Here is a 13,193-nt window from a genome sequence, read left to right as displayed (position 1 = left end):
ATCCTCCACTCCATAGCCATTCACCCAGTATCCACTATGGGTAGACATCAGGAGTAATGTAATAGCAATAGGAAATCTTTGAAATTGACATGAAAATAAAATTAAACCTCTAACAATCTAATAGAACTGTCACTCAAATACACAGCTATTAAACATGAAAAATCTCCAAAATTGAAAAAAAAATGTTTAATTCCCTCAAGTGGCCATTCAGTTGTAAAAACAAACATCTATTAAGAAACCACATTGAAGACAGATAATCCTTTAATAGCCTTGACAAACAGTTGATCAAATTATGTACACAAACCCCTGCTGAGCTAAGTGGGTTATAAGCTTTTGAAACTCAGCCAAGCATTCATAATGGGTTCCGTTGTCAAAACAAACAATTACAGCTCCATATAATGGAGCCTATTGAAACTGCAATAACAGATGGCTCGGTTTTTTTCTCTCTAAACTACACCAGATGGCCTGTCAATCAAAGAATTCCAGGAACATATTGCTTTTTTCATTCTAGGTTAAAGCATCAGGCTATATTAAAGCACTGTGGACATTTAACTCACTTCAGATCATGACACGAGAGTTCCTAGGCACTGTTTCCTATAGCTTTTAACCAATAGTAGCACTTTTCCTTTGGGAAAATATTCTAATGTATCTCAACACTTACACAATGCTGTCAATGTAATTGTCCACTTAACTTTTCAGGACAAAGCTCTATGATCAATCACTGTAGAGAAACACATATAATTTATAAGACAGCATCTAATAATGAAATTTGAAGTTGTCAAAGGATTTAACACTTACCTGTCAGAATATTCCTGGTTCCTCAGCAGGTTCCTGAACACCATTACCTGATGGCGTTCCCAAAGTCTTTCAAAATCCGCCTGACCTGATAAAAATTCTATGGGACAGGAAAAACAAATTTCCCTTAGGCCTGTCAATGGCGACTCTGCATCATAGGTCGTGCATGCGGGGTCACGTCCTGAACATAGCCAAAACCTTTTTGTGCCTATGGGAAGTTTGTGTGGGTCTCTTTTTGAGGAGCAAATTCAAATTTCCAGGCCTGCGGCCTTAGTTTTTTCAATTTCTGCACCCATTCCCAACTTCCTTGGAGCATGAAAATCTGGCCCCATGTTTTCTTGTCCAGATAGATCTAAAAGACTCCAAGGCATACCTTAGAAAAGAGTGAGGGGCAGGGGAGGGGCTGGTTCCTCCAGTATCCTGACAAATATTAATCTCTCAATCATTGTCACCAAAACAAATTTAAGTAGTCATTTTTTTTAAAAAATGTATTCGTTCACAAGAAGTGGGTGTTGCTGGTTAGACCAGCATTTATTGCCCATCCCTAATTGCCTATCGGAAGGTGCTAGTGAGCCACCTTCTTGAACCGCTGCAGTCCATGTGATGTAGGGACACCCACAGTGCTCATTTATCTCACTTTCCTTTTCTTTAGGACCTTGTATGTAAATTGGGTTCTGCATTTGTTAACTTAAAAGTCGTCACTACATTTCAAAAAAAGTAATTAATTGGCTATGAAGCATTTCAGAGCATCGAAAATATATTTTAAAGTGAACCTTGTGGGAAGCTTATTTTTGTTGGAAAGGAGAAGCAGGGACATAGAAACATAGAAACTAGGAGCAGGAGTAGGCCATTCGGCCCTTCGAGCCTGCTCCGCCATTCATTATGATCATGGCTGATCATCCAACTCAATCATCTTCTCCCGCTTTCTCCCCATACCCTTTGATCCCTTTCACCCCAAGAGCTATATCTAACTCCTTCTTGAAAGCATACAATGTTTTGGTCTCAACTACTTTCTGTGGTAACTAATTCCACAGGCTCACCACTCTCTGGGTGAAGAAATTTCTCCTCATCTCAGTCCTAAATGGTCTACCCCATATCCTCAGACTGTGACCCCTGCTTCTGGACTCCCCCACCATCAGGAACATCCTTCCTGCATCTACCCTGTCTAGTCCTGTTAGAATTTTCTAGGTTTCTATGAGATCCCCCCCTCATTCTCCTGAACTCCAGCGAGTATAATCCTAATCGACCCAATCTCTCCTCATATGCCAGTCCCGCCATCCTAGGAATCAGTCAGGTAAACCTTCACTGCACTCCCTCTATAGCAAGTACATCCTTCCTCAGATAAGGAGACCAAAACTGCACACAATATTCCAGGTGTGGTCTTACCGAGGCTCTGTACAATTGCAGCAAGACATCCCTGTTCCTGTACTCTAATCCTCTGGCTATGAAGGCCAACATACCATTTGCCCTCTTTACCGCCTGCTGCACCTGCATGCTTACCTTTAGTGACTGGTGTACATGGACACCCAGGTCTTGTTGCACATTCTCCTCTCTCAATTTATAGCCATTCAGATAATAATCTGCCTTCCTGTTTTTGCTACCAAAATGGATAACCTCACATTTATCCACATTATACTGCATCTGCCATGCATTTGCCCACTCACCCATCTTGTCCAAATCACACTGAAGCATCTCTGCATCCTCCTCACAGCTCACCCTCCCACCCAGTTTTGTGTCATCTGTAAATTTGGAGATATTACATTTAATTCCCTCATCTAAATCATTAATATATGTTGTGAATAGCTGGGGTCCCAGCACCGATCCCTGCGGTACCCCAATAGTCACTGCCTGCCATTCAGAAAAAGACCCGTTTATTCCTACTCTTTGTTTCCTGTCTGCCAACCAGTTTTCTATGCATCTCAATACACTTCCACCAATCCCATGCGCTTTAATTTTACACGCCAATCTCTTATGTGGGACTTTGTCAAAAGCCTCCTGGAAGTCCAAATGAACCACATCCACTGGCTCCCCCTCATCAACTCTACTAGTTACATCCCCGAAAAATTCCAGTAGATTTGTCAAGCATGATTTCCCTTTCATAAATCCATGCTGACTCTGTCCGATTCTGCCACTGTTTTCCAAGACAGAGCCAGCTGAAATAGATGGTTTGAATCATAGTAACAAAGATGTACATGGGCTCTGCATGTTTTAGAGGTGAGGGTAGAGGATACAGGGGAGGGGTGCTTAAGCAGATTGGAGAAAAGATCATAACATCTGCTCCCTTTTTTTGTTTTTCAACAGCAACTGTTGATAATCATGCTGTGATTTCCCATTAACACCTATATTCATATCTGTTGCCTCTTTACTGTGCCATACCACCCTTTTTTTGCCTTGCACTGCCATTTCTTCTGTCTTGGAATCTCGCCTGTTTTCCACCCTCTTACAGACCTTCTAGTTTTTGTTTTCCTCTCCTCCCCCATTCCTAGCCTCTGTGCATGCTTTAAGTCTGTTACATCTCTAACTTTTTGCAGTTCTAATGACTTTCTCACTTCACAGATCTGACAGACCTGCTGACTATTTCCAGCATTTTGTTTTTATTTTTTTTGCTTTTGTAAAGGAAGACAGGCATTGGTTTTGCATTCTAGGATGATCCTGGAGCAGTAAGTAGCTTTGGCAGAGGGGAGCAGGTTCTGATAGTACTTCATGTGGTTCAGTCTGATCCTGCAATGAATGGCTAAAGCAGTTATGCACCATGTTCCATTATGTTATGTTCCAGTCTGGGCCCCTTGGATGAGGGAGCTAAGATGGAAGAGCAACAGTTTTACTGTGGGTAAGAGCATCAAAGCCCTGTAAATCTGTCATAGATGACAGCATCCTGCAGGAGGAGCTTTCCACAATACAAACACTCGGATCAATACTTGATGAGGATATTCACTGGCTTCTATCAACAAGTCTGGTTTGCATTAATAACACCATCAGAATCCACACGGGCTGCTGAGTTAATGGATGAAACCTTTATGCCACCATCAAAAAAGGCGGCTGATAATAAAGTAATAAACTGGCAAGTGTTGATTAACCTCAGAATCATTAACAGTACTTAAACATTAAATATGCAGATATTTAATAGAAAGTTTTATATAACAAAATGAATAACAGAGGCTACAAACAGTTCAGTAATATAGTTTGTAGCTGGCATTTTGTAGTTTGATTTGTGATCTGATTCCTTTCATAATGAGTTTCTTGCACAATATCTCTCAAACTTAATTGGAAAAACTCATCCTTAAGAGCTTGTTGTCTGGCCTCCCTCTGGAATAATGGTTTTAACCTTCTGAGACTTCTCATTGATGAAACTACCTCTGTAAAGTTGATAAAAGCAAAATACTGCGGATGCTGGAAATCTGAAACAAAAACAGAAAATGCTGGAAAATCTCTGCAGGTCTAACAGCATCTGTAGAGAGAAAGATAGAGTTAACGTTTTGAGTCAGTGTGACTGACTCTTCAGAGCTAAAGAGAAGTAAAAATGTGATGAAATTTATACTGTTTAAGGGGGGGGTAGAGCAGGTGAAGCTGGATAGAAGGCCAGCAATAGGTGGAAGCAAAAGGGAAATTGCCAGAGATGTCATGAACAAAAGAACAAAGGGGTGTTAATGGTAGTGGCACTGTCTAAAGGAGGTGCTGATGTGGCATTAAGGGTAGAAAGCAGAATGTGGTAATAGCAGGACAAGGTTAAGCACTCTGGAAAGAACAACATGAACAGGGGTGGGCTGGGGGGAGGGACGGTGGTGGGAAAAAAGTTCGAAAATAGGATAAAAGGTGGGGATAAAACAATGAATAAAAATGAAAATAAATAAAAAATGGATAAAAAATATTGAATATTGAAAAAAGGGGACAGGGAGGACACTGTCACATGAGCTGGGACATATCAAAGAATTATTTTAAAAGTTTTGATTGAATTTTAAAACACTTTATGAAACCTCATCCTGCTCGTGGATGAGGTTTCATGAAAAATGCGAAGGGCTCTTCGCCTGCCCACCAACCTTAAGGTTGCACGGGCAGCTCATTTAATTGCTTAAATTAGTTTTCAACAGGCCTTACTAGGCCTTTGACAGTTCCGTGTGCGCACAGCCGACTCGGCTGCGCACTCGCCGACCTGGAAATATAAATGACGCGCTGTGACATCGTGATGCCCGCCTGACGTCACCGCATGTTATTTTACCTGTCGGCGAGTGGGCCCCGCCTCCTATTTCTCAAGAATTCAGCCCATGGAGTATTCTGTGCAGTATTATGTCACACGCTAAAGTGAGTGTTTTGAGGCTTTAAAGCACATACAACACTGATTCACTAGAATGCTGCCTGGTATGAAGAAATACAAATATGGAAAAAGTTCAAATGTGGTGTTTTTTTTCATTGGAGTAATGCAGATTATGGGAGAATATTATAAAAGTGTTTAAAAATATGAAAGCATGGGATTAGGTAGATTGAAGCAGATCTTTTTCAGTAGTTGAGGGATCATGAACAATTGGCCATAGAGATAAGATTAAATGCAAGATATTTAGAATCGAGAGCAGAAACAACACCTTTACACAGAGTTGCAAAGCTGTGAAATTCACTTCAAAGGTTAGCAGTTGAGGCTGAAACTACATGAACATTGAATGACAGGTGGACAAAGGAGGCAAAGGGATTTGGGGGCAAAGCAGTTAAATGTGATTAGAACTATTTTCTCACATAGTGTCTATGGACTGGTTGAGCCAAGTGGTTTGTTTCCTTAAAAACAAAAAACTACTACGGATGCTGGAAATCCAAAACAAAAACAGAATTACCTGGAAAAACTCAGCAGGTCTGGCAGCATCGGTGGAGAAGAAAAGAGTCGACGTTTCGAGTCCTCACGACTCTTCAACAGAACTGAGTATAGTTAGGAGAGGGGTGAAATATAAGCTGGTTTAACGTGGGGAGGGGGGTGGAGAGAGAAGTTGGGTGGGGGGGTGGTTGTAGGGACAAGCAAGCAGTGATAGGAGCAGATAATCAAAAGATGCAACAGACAAAAGTATCAAAGAGGTGTTGAAGGTGGTGATATTATCTAAGAGAATGTGCTAATTAAGAATGGATGGCAGGACACTTAAGGTACAGCTCTCGTGGGGGTGGGGTGGAAAGACTGACAAGGTATTAGTTGTAGATTTAAAAATAATGGAAATAGGTGGGAAAAGAAAAATCTATATAAATTATTGGAAAAAACACAAGGGAGGGGGAAGAAACGGGGTGGGGATTGGGGGAGGGAGTTTAAGATCTAAAGTTGTTGAATTCAATATTCAGCCCGGACGGCTGTAAAGTGCCTAGTCGGAAGATGAGGTGCTGTTCCTCCAGTTTGCGTTGGGCTTCACTGGAACAATGCAGCAAGTCAAGGACAGACATGTGGGCAAGAGAGCAGGGTGGAGTGTTAAAATGGCAAGCGACAGGGAGGTTTGGGTCTTTCTTGCAGACAGACCGCAGGTGTTCTGCAAAGCGGTCACCCAGTCTGCGTTTGGTCTCTCCAATGTAGAGGAGACCGCATTGGGAGCAACGAATGCAGTAGACTAAGTTAGGGGAAATGCAAGTGAAATGCTGCTTCACTTGAAAGGAGTGTTTGGGCCCTTGGACAGTGAGGAGAGAGGAAGTGAAGGGGCAGGTGTTGCACCTTCTGCGGTTGCATGGGAAGGTGCTGTGGGAGGGGGTTGAGGAGTAGGGGGTGATGGAGGAGTGGACCAGGGTGTCCTGGAGGGAACGATCCCTACAGAATGCCGTCAGGGGGGGTGAAGGGAAGATGTGTTTGGTGGTGGCATCATGCTGGAGTTGGCGGAAATGGTGGAGGGTGATCCTTTGAATGCGGAGGCTGGTGGGGTGATAAGTGAGGACAAGGGAGACCCTATCATGTTTCTGGGAGGGAGGAGAAGGCGTGAGGGCGGATGCGCGGGAGATGGGCCAGACACGGTTGAGGGCCCTGTCAACGACCGTGGGTGGAAAACCTCGGTTAAGGAAGAAGGAGGACATGTCAGAGGAACTGTTTTTGAAGGTAGCGTCATCAGAACAGATGCGACGGAGGTGAAGGAACTGAGAGAATGGGATGGAGTCCTTACAGGAAGTGGGGTGTGAGGAGCTGTAGCTGAGGTAAAGGGACTCCTGGAAACCTTTGGTTAATGAAGCCTCAGTATTCAAATGTGCCAGGCCATGCTTGCACTCTTCTTGCTTCTCTTTCTTTAAATGAGCTACATACTTATATCCGCCCGAATGTGAAGTTTTAGGGCCTGTTTATGAATTTTGCTTCCCTGTAACAATGAGGAATTCTTTATTTTTAAAGGCTTTCATGTTTTTAATTCGCATTAGCCATTTTTATTTCCCAATGTTTAAGCCCAACAACTGACCTCAATTTAACGAAGATATTAATGGACCGGTCAGGTGGGTAGGAAAGTGGTAATTGGAACTCAGCCCAGAGATAATGAGGTAATGCATTTGGAGATGGTGACCAAGGCCTGGGAATACACAATAAATGGTGAGATACTGAGAAGACTAGAGGAGCAGTAGAAGCTTGGAATGCATGTCCACAGATCCCTGAAGGTAGAAAGACAGTAAATAAGGTGCTTAGGAAGGCATATGGGACACTTGATTTTATTAGCTGAGGTATAGAATATAAGAACAGGGGGGTTATGCTAGAACTGTATAAAATACTAGTTAGGCCAAAGTTAGTGTATTGCATTACAGGAGGGATGTGATCATACCAGAGAGAATACAGAGCAGATCGGCAAAGATTTTGCCAGTAATGGAGAACTTTAGTTATGAAGAAAGATTTAATAAGCTGTGGTTGTATTCTTTAGGATAGAGGAAGCTGAAGGGAGGTTTAGTTGAGGAACATAAGTAGAGTGGTAAGAAGGACCTATTTCTGTTAATCGAGAGGTCAATAACCAGGAGGAAAAGATTTAAAATAATTGGTAGAAAGAGAGAGGAGTTGAGGAGTAATTTATTTCACTCAAAGTGTGGTGGAAAGTTCTTGAAGCGCTCTAGCCTATGAGGATTCAGACAAAGAACTGGAAAGACCATATTGCTTTTTCTTATAACTGCCATAGACACGACAGGTCAAATAGTCTCCCTCTGTGCTGTAATGTTAACTCTGTTTCTCTCTCCACAGATGCTGGCAGACCTGCTGAGCTTTTCCAGCATTTTCTGTTTTTATTACAACAAAATTTTCTGTGTACAAATCTGTGGTAATGCCTACCTTCCTATATGCCAGTTCTACATGAGATGCCTTTGGAACATCATGGGCATCAAATAGGAGGACAAAATGCCCAACACTGAGGTACTTTAAAGAGCAGAAATGTCTGGAATTGAAGCTCATCATCAGAGCCCAGCTCAGATGGAGTGGACATGCAGTATGTGTGACCGATGATAAAATTCCTAAAGCAGTCACATATTCACAACCTAATCTTGGACACCACCTGTGAGGTCAGCTGAGGTTAAGGTTCACGGACCTGTTGATGGTGAGCTTCAGGAAATATGGCATATCCACACAGGCTGAGAAATGTTGCATAGGAAAGAACGACCTGGGGAGCAATCTCAAGTAATGGCATTGTTTCTTTCGAACAGCAAAGAATACAGCTAGCAAAAGACAAAAGGCAAATAGAAAGACTGAGTAGTCCCAACAAAATCAGACAATTCATCCTTGCCCATATTGTGGAAAATCATCCACTTGTTCCCCTTTATCTACAGCACATGTTCTTTCCTCAAAGGACTCCAATAAGTTGGTTAAACATGATTCCCTTTCACAAAACCATGCTGACTCTGCCTGATTACCTTGAACTTATCTAAGTGCCCTGCTATAGCTTCTTTAATAGTAGCTTGTAACATTTTCACCATGATAGATGTTAAGCTAACTGGCCTGTAGTTTCCTGCTTTCTGTCTCCTCCCCTGTTTGAATAATGGAGTTACATTCACTATCTTGCACTCTAATGGGAACTTCCCCGAATCTAGGGAGTTTCAGAAAATTATAATCAATACATCAATCATCTCACCAGCCACTTCTTTTAAGACCCTAAGATGAAGCTCATCAGGAACTAAGCACTTGTTAGCCTGCAGCTCCAACAATTTACTCAGTACCAATTCTCTGGTGATTGTTAATTTCCTGAGTTCTTCCCTCCCTTCCAGTTCCTGATTTATAGCTGCTTCTAGGATGTTACTTGTATCCTCTATAGTGAAGCCTGTTGCAAAATACCTATTCAATTCATCTGCCATTTCCTTGTTTTCCATTATCAATTCTCCAGACTCACTTTGTATAGGACCAACGCTCACTTAGTTAACTTGTTTCTTTTTTAAATAGTTATAGAAACTCTTCCTGTCTGTTTTATATTTCTAGCTAGCTTTCATTCATACTCAAACTTTTCTCTCCTTATTAATCTTTTATTCATCCTTTGCTCTTCTTTATATTCTGTCCAATCTTCTGACCTTCCACCTATCTTTGCACAATTACATGCTTTTTCTTTAAGTTTGATACTATCTTTAACATTTCTTGTTAACCACGGATGGTATGTTCTTCCCTTAGACTTTTTCTTTCTGGTTGGAATGTGTCTATTCTTTGTATTCTGAAATATCCCCATAAATGTTTGCCACTGCATCTCTATTGACCTATCCCTTAACCTAATTTGCCAATTTACTTTAGCCAGCTCTTCTTTCGTGCCCTCATACTGCCCTTACTTAAGTTTAAAAACATTGTCTCGGACCCATTCCTCTCTCCCTCAAATTGAATGTAAAATTCAATTATATTATGGTTGCTGCAACCTTCACTATGAGATCATTAATTAATCCCATCTCATTGCACAATATCAGGTCTAGTATAGCCTGCTCTGTGGTTCCAGAACATGCTATTCTAAGAAACTAACCTGGAAACATTCTAAGAACTCCTCAGACAGGGCCTTTTGCCCATCTAGCTTTTCCAGCCAATCTGTAGATTAAAATCTCATATGATTATCATTGTGTCTTTCTGACAAGCTCCCATATTTCTTCCTTTATGCTCTACCCTACCATGTGGTTACTGTTAAAGGGCCAGTACACGACTCTGACAAGTGACTTCTTGCCTTTACCATTTCTCATCTCTACCCAAACCGTTTCCACATCCTGGTTTCCTGAACTTAGGTCATCCCTCTCTATTGTGATAATACTATCATTAACTAACAGAGCCAACCCTCCATCTTTTCCTCGCTCCCTGTCCTTCCTAAATGTCCTATACCATTTAACATTCAGGCTCCAGTCCATGTCTTCCTGCAGCCATGCCTCTGTAATGGCTATCAAATTGTACTTATTTATTTCTATGTGCACTCTCAGTTCGTCTGGTTTGTTTCAAATGCTTCATGCATTCAGATACAGAGTCTTTAGTTGTATCCTATTATTCTTTTTATAACTTCTAGTCTCATCTGTTGATTTACTGTTAGATTTGTACTCTCTATCCCTTCCTGTCAAGTCTGTTTTTCACTTCCTGTAATACCTTTCTCTCTTGCCTTGCCTCTTTGATTTACCACATCTTCCCAAATTTGATCCCTTGCCCCCACTACTTAGTTTAAAAGCCTCCCTACTTCCCTAGTTATATGGCTCACAAGAACACTGATCCCAGCACGGTTCAGGTAGACGTTCCAACGGTACAGATCCCACTTTCTCCACTACTGGTGCCAGTGCCCCATGAACCGGAGCGCACTTCTCCCACACCAGTCTTTGAGCCATGCATTCATCTCCCTAATCTGATTTGTCCTATGCCAATTTGCACATGGCTCAGGTAATAATCTAGAGATTATGACCTTTGAGGTTCTGCTTCTTATTTTGGTGCCTAGCTCATCATACTGACTATGCAGAACCTCTATCTTTGTTCTGCCTATGTCATTGGTACCAACTTGGACCATGACAACTGGGCCATCCCCCTCTCACTGCAAGTTCCTCTCCAGCCCTGAGCTGATGCCCCAAACCTTGGCATCCGGCAGGGAACAAAGCCGTCTGGACTCATGCTCTTTGCTGCAGAGAATGGCGTCAACCCCTCTGACTATACTGTCCCCTACTACCACTACATTCTTTGTAACTCCCCCGTCTTGCATGGCGTCTTGTACTACGGTGCTATGGCCAGTCAACTCACACACCCTGCAGCCCCCACTCTCATCCAAACAAGTTGAAAAAACCTTAAACCTGTTGGACAATTACAAGGGCCGAGGCTCCTGCACTCCTGCCCACTGGGTCCCCTTACCTGCCTCACTTGCATTCACACCCTCCTGTCCCTGATCACTGACCAAATCAGAAGACCCTACCCTAAGGGATGTGACTGCCTCCTGGAATAAAGCGTCCAGGTAACTTTCCCCCTCCCTGATGTGCCGCAATGTTTGCAGCTTGGCTTCCAGCTCAGTAACTCGGAGCCAGATTCTTGCAGCCGCAAACACTTGCTGCATATGTGTTTGCCCTGGATCACACTGGTATCCAGAAGCTCCCACATCCTGCCATCACAGCGTATCAGCTGCGCTGCCAAGTCCAATACATGTTAATTAATTAATTATTGCTAATTAATTAATTATAATCAATAAAGTTTATGCCTCCCAATAGGTTTTGGCACTGCCAGTAAACTTTACAATACTGATAAAACTAATAATTCCAGTTACTGATTTATCTGCACCACCTTCTGCACCAAAGTAGAAATCAAATACTGGAGGCTGAAGAAGAATAGAAGAAAAAACACCTTCTCCCTGCCCTTCACCGAACTCCCCACTCAGCATTCTCTACTCCTTGCAGTAAACCTAATCTAAAACACCTCTTTCCCCCTATGCACCAATTCCCACTTTGAAGCAAATTCCCAAATATACTCACTCGGTCTCTGGCTCACTCTCACTCAAGCCGAAGTGTCCTCTCACTGACCATGTGCCTCTTACTGACAAGTTCCAGCATTTACAGCTTTCAAGTCAAAAGCCACAGTCTTCATTTCAATACCTAAACTACAAGCTGCAATTTCCAGCCTAGACAATGAACATTTTGCACACAAAACTTGTCTCAATGTTATTAAACATATTCAATAAGATTTTTGTAATAAAGTATTCTTAAACAATCAATCTAATAGAATCTGTACAATAAAGATAGCTGAAGTTATATTTAGAGTTAAGTAAAAAAAAAGGTTTGTTGTGATCAGATTATTTAAAGATTTATTTCAAGTAACAGCTTGAGTGTAAATGTGCAATAGTTGTTCATTGTACTTTAAAGTTTGAAGTTATTCTTGAGACAGGGATTTGTGGCATTCTCAGTGGCCCACTTATACGACACATTCCCTCAATGCCAGCAAGTTTGCCTTTGAATCAAGGTAATTAAGATTAAGTCAGCAGAGAGTGTTGCAGAACTGGCAATGTATCTCAAGCCAGGCCAATCATGTCATTCGAAGAGGTTACAAGTTCCAATGGGTGGAATTTAACTGCCTCCTCTGCCCCCAGAGGTCAGGGGTGGGGGGTGGGGTGGGGTTTGGGCTGTACAATCAGGAGCAAAGGCAGGGATGGAATGAGGTCAGTGGTGGGGAAGGTCAAGGACAGCCTTCCTCAGAGGCAAATTGAAGCTCTTACTGGGCAGTAACAGCTAGCAGCCTCTTGGGGGTGGCTGGGGTGGGGAATGAGTGGTTGGAAGTAGGGGACTGGGAGTGGATTTCTTTGGGCCCCTGCTGAAAAATCGTATTTGCTCACCTCAGTGATATTCCCCCTCTACCCTGCCAACTCCCCCAGAGTGCCTGACAAATTCCAGCAAGCCCTACCAACTTGCTACACTCCAGGGCCTCAGGGCCTTCTCCATGGATGTGGTTCCCGGTAATGCTGCTGGGACTGAGCAACCACCAGCACTCTGATAGATGGCAGCTCTTGGAGGTGGGATTGCTGGCCTTGAAGGCACAGAAGCCCCAATGGCAGGCAGTTAACTTCCTTAATGGCATCGAATTCCTGTGGGGCCAAGGTGGGGTTTACGGCCCAGCTTTCCGGCCAGAGGACAGGGCCTCCACTGTGGCCATTAAATTCAGCCCAATGAGTGCCCTGAGATACCAGCTGAACAGTAATATAGGTTGGAGTCCTGTGAATACAGTCTTAGAATAATCAATTGTATGGCAGTAGAAAGAAGGAGCCACTCCATTTTGACATCTAATTTATGGATTGGTCCTTGTTTTTAACTGGTGCCTGAGAATCACTGGGAAAGTACTGGCTCCTGCGGTGACTTCTAACATCAGTAATATTTGTGCCACGTTTTCTTCTTCTTATTTCACTATAAGTCAGCAATTTATATATCAGAAGTATATAAATATGATCGCTATGTTACTGAATCTTTAACTTGTGATTCCAATTGATTTGTTTTTACTCGCCCTGATCCCAACTGGATTCTTCAGC

The 13,193-nt window shown here is 42.5% G+C and overlaps 1 protein-coding gene across 1 annotated transcript in view; it reads left to right on the top strand.

Annotated features, from left to right (window-relative positions):
* c4h8orf34 (chromosome 4 C8orf34 homolog) overlaps positions 1-13,193 on the top strand; it is a 633,137-nt gene that overhangs the window by 211,843 nt on the left and 408,101 nt on the right. The window lies entirely within an intron of this gene.

This window comes from Cetorhinus maximus, chromosome 4, assembly GCF_964194155.1.
Source record: "Cetorhinus maximus chromosome 4, sCetMax3.hap1.1, whole genome shotgun sequence".
Lineage (NCBI taxonomy): Eukaryota > Metazoa > Chordata > Chondrichthyes > Lamniformes > Cetorhinidae > Cetorhinus > Cetorhinus maximus.
The sequence above is the reverse complement of the archived record's forward strand: the minus strand, read 5'-3'. Positions and strand labels throughout refer to the sequence as shown.